The sequence below is a fragment of the Trichechus manatus genome, unplaced genomic scaffold (genome assembly GCF_000243295.1).
Source record: "Trichechus manatus latirostris isolate Lorelei unplaced genomic scaffold, TriManLat1.0 scaffold00031, whole genome shotgun sequence".
Taxonomy (NCBI): domain Eukaryota; kingdom Metazoa; phylum Chordata; class Mammalia; order Sirenia; family Trichechidae; genus Trichechus; species Trichechus manatus.
Genome location: NW_004443967.1, coordinates 8,247,904 through 8,252,422, shown reverse-complemented (window position 1 = coordinate 8,252,422; position 4,519 = coordinate 8,247,904).

The window sequence follows — 4,519 nt, the reverse complement described above, 5'->3', positions numbered from 1 at the left end:
GGCCAAAATGTCAACAGTGCTGAGGTTGAGAAACCCAGCTTTAAAGTATAAAAATTTCTTATTCTGAATTACATTCTGGCTTTTTGGGAATATCTAATGTTTTATTATATCAGCTAGAGAAACCACACTTAAAAAAAAAAAAAAAGGAGGGGAATGCCTTTGCCAATTTGCTAACTGGCTGTATAATTTGTCTTAGACTGCTCCAGCCTCAGTTTTGTCATCTGTAAAATAGCCAGATTATACTTATTGATTTCTGTGTATCCTTCTGACTCCGACCCTCTAGGACTCGGTGATTCTAGTTTTCAACAATCCGATTTTGTGCCAGAAGGGAGCAGGGCCAGGCAGAACCCTGCACTGCTCCGGATAAATAAGAGCACAATAGAATTCCTAGTGAAAATAAATCATCTTTTCATATAAAATCTTCTGAAGACTATTTCGAGAAGAGTAATAGATCTGCCAGTCCAACACCTGCAGAGTAGGTAATAATTTACTTAGCCCACTGACTCGGGGGCAGGGCCAGCTCTTGATAAATGGCCCAATTAAGCATCTGTTAATCACAGCATTATCTCATCGGAAGGTGGAATACCTACTTCTCTCCAGCCATTCCTCAGCGAGATAACATCACAAATTCCCCAAACAGCACAGGGAAGCAAGTGGGGGAACAATGCCCCTGCCCGTCTCAGGGGCTCTGGCCCCACTTTGCTGGGATGGGAATATCCCCTGTGCCTGATCCTGGCCCTTCCCCCATCAACCTTCCTATAACCTCGGCTCCTGAACTCTCGTGTTCGTCTGAGGCCTTGATAATAAAGCAACATCTGCAAAACCTACAAGAACTTTACTGCAGTTAATTGAGTAATTGAAGCAAGATGCAGGGAGGGGTGATCTGTGGGCCTGGGTTGAGGGCCGAGAAGGGAGACAACGGATTTATTGCAAAGGCCGTGGGCGGCCTTGGGCCCAGGCCCTGGTTCACAGGAAGTTTGAGGTCATGTGGGATTAAAATATCTTTAAAAACAACTGGAATAATTTGACTGAAATATCAGGCATGCTATGCCAGTTTATGCCAGGAGACCAGGTGTGATTTGTTTACCTGGCACCCAACACACTTCTTTTGATATCTGCGCCGTTAGTCTAAATTTATAGATTATTGAGCAGATGGGTAGCGCCTGTCTGTGTCTGTCTGTCTGTCTCATCCTGATTGCTACATGAGGACCGGCTTTGTGCAGTTCAGGATAAGTGGTTAAGAGCTATGGCGGCTAACCAAAAGGTCAGCAGTTCGAATCCACCATGCGCTCCTTGGAAACCCTATGGGGCAGTTCTACTCTGTCCTTTAGGGTTGCTATGAGTCGGAATCAACTCAATGGTGGCAACAGGTTTATGCCCTAAAGTGACTGGAGCCCCAGAAACTACAAGAGTGGTGTGCCGGGCCAAAGATATTTACAATCCAGCAGCTGTATTTGCTCTGAAATGGCTTATCATGGGAATGTGAAATTGAGCCCCATTGGCCCAACGGTTAGACGCTGGGCTACTAACCAAAAGGCTGGCAGTTCAAACCCACCCAACTGCTCCGAAGGTGGAAGACCTGGTGATCTGCTTCTGTAAAGATTACAGCCAAGAAAACCTTATGGGGCAGTTCTACTCTGTCATATGGGGTTGCTATGAGTCGGAATGGACTCGAGGGCACCTAACAACAATGATCTGAATAAAATCCATAAATTTAAGCACAATTTACCACCTTGAAGTCATTGGGAATGATGTCGTTTATTTGATAGCCTTGCAGATGCCAGGTATAAAGATTGTAGATACATAAAAGTGCCCATGTGAGCCACCTGGCATGAGACCAGCCCCGTGATGAGCCTAAGGACACGCCCCCAGCACACAGGAGGACTGATTTTGGGGAAGGTCATTGCTGCTTTTGTAGTTTCTTTGCCGCTTTATTAAATCCCAAATTCCTTGCAAAACTGTACAATTTTAATAACTCAAATCCACACGGATCATAAAGCTGTCTAAATACACCTCGCGCCCTGGGTATCAGACGGATCCACAAGTGATGATGTCACTGGACCTGATTAACCAGAACAGGTCGCCCGACAAGATTTTATTACAAGTGTCATTTAGATTTCTGACAGCTTTACAAGGCTTAATGGCTTTTTATTAAATACATTGTGTTCAAGGAAGCTGACAGTTCGGGGTACCTTGTAAATACAATGCAGTGGAATTTCTTTAGAAGCTTTGTGAGAGAAAGCAGAAGGTGTATGGGACATCCCTCCCTGTTCCCGGTCCCATGGCTCAGGAGGCCCCGAGTTCATCACCTCCCGGGGCTAAAGACAAATGACCCCCGACGCCGCCCCCTCCAGCTCTCTGAGCCCAGCAGGTCTGCCCCATGTCCACCCAGATGTTTCCATCTGAAGCTCTCCAGAGAATGGAATTCCTCAGTCCAGAGGGTGACCCAGCTCAGCCGCCCACAGCCCTCCCCTAAGACATGCCTCTTTCTAGGAATCGGTCAGCCTGGCCTTTGTGAAAGTCAACGCTTGCCATGAGCCCATTCGCTCATTTTTGTTCGTTTTTTCTCAGCAGTCCTGGGGCCCACTCAGAAGGAAGACTGAGGAAAGATGTTCTTACCATAAGCCCCCAAACTACCCCCCTCCAGGGGCTGGGCTCTGTGCTTGGTGCTCTCGGTAAATTACCTCATCTAATTCTCACAATGACATCTCTGGGTGGTGCAAATGGTTAATGCACTTGGCTGCTAACAGAAAGGTTAGAGTTTCGAGGCTACTCAGAGGTGCCTCAGAAGAAAGCCCTGGCAATCTACTTCCAAAAAATCAGCCATTGAAAACCTTATGAAGCTCAGTTCTACTCTGACACACATGGGGTTGCCATGAGTTGGAATTGACTCAGAGGCAACTGGTAAAACTTCTCACAACAGCCTTGCTGAGCAGGTATCTTAGTCCCCTTTAACAAGTGAGAAAATACACATTCGGAGGATTAAACAAAAACGACAAGAGAACGAGAAAGTATGTCTTATGTGCCTAGTACTGAGGGGCTTTGGGTTATTTCTCATCCCCACTGTCTGAAGGAGGTGCATTACCTACTTGACAGAAGCAGCAGTTGAGGCTCATGTGACTTGGCTCTGGTCACTCAGCCCAGGTGAGGGACACAGCCACTGGGGGACAGGGGCAGAGTTCTTCATGCCTAAGCCGATTCAGTTCAACAAATGTTTGACCCTCTGCTATGAGTTCATAAGTATGACAATAATAGCTGCCGCTCAGTGGGGGACCTCGGCATCCTGTGCTCAGTGCTTTACCTGCCTTGTCTCATTTAGTCTTTACAACGCCCCTGGGAGGTGGCTACTGTTAGGCTCACTGCATCTTACAGGTGGGGAGCCTGAGGCCCTGGGGGTTCCTGTCACTTGCCCAAGCTCACACAGCCAGTCAGTAGCTGAGCCAGAATTAGAACCAGGGTTGGAACGCAGGTAGGCTAGGGCGAAAGCCTTTTTTTTTTTTTTTTTTGTGGTAAATAAATAACAAAAAAGAAAATTTGGCTTTTTAACTATTTTAAGAGTACAATTCGGTGGTATGAATCACATTCACTATGTCGGGCAATCACCCCCGCTGTCTATTTCCAGGAGTTTTTTATCGCCCCCGATAGAAACTCAGTACCCTTTAAGCAATAACTCCCCCATTTCCCCCTTCCCCTAACCCCTGATTTAAAAGAAAACCGTTGCCGTCCAGTCGATTCCAACTCATAGTGACCCTACAGGACGAAGTAAAACTGCCTCATAGGGTTTCCAAGGCTGTAAATCTTTACAGAAGCAGACTGCCGCATCATTCTCCCACAGAGCAGCTGGTGGGTTCGAACCGCCGACCTTCCCATTAGCAGCCGAGCGCTTAACCGCTAATAAACTTTGGTCTGTAGCATTTGCCTATTCTGCATACTTCATGTAAGTAGGACCACACAAAAAATCGTCCTTTCACTCAGCATGTTTTCAAGGTTCATCCATGTCATGGCATGTATCAAAACTTTCTTTCTTTTTCTAGCTGAGTAATATTCCATTGTATGGATCTACTGCATTTTGTTTATCTATTCATATGTTGATGATGGAGTTGTTGGGATGTTTCAGAGCCTGTGCTCTTAATCCTGAGCATTGGCAAGTAAGCCCTGCCTTCGCCAGCTCCCAGCGTATCAGGAAGCAATGGGAATCCCCTACGTCTGTGTGTTATCTGCCCCTTCCAAAGTACTTTTGCATATATCATCTTATTTGACTTTTGCAATAACATTCAGGAGGAAGAGAAAAGAAGCATCATGACTCCCATTTTAAGATTGGAGAGCTGAGGCTTGAAGAGGCTCATCATCTTGCCGAGGTCCCACGACTCACAGGCTGTGCATCCAGGGCTGAACTCAGTTGTTCTCCCTCTCCTCCAAGGCCAGGGTTTAATCCCCCTCTGGCAGGCAGAGTGTGGTGACGCGAAGTGGACACAGCCAGGAATCCTAGGGGGAGTTTTGAGAGGAAAAGATCAGCAGC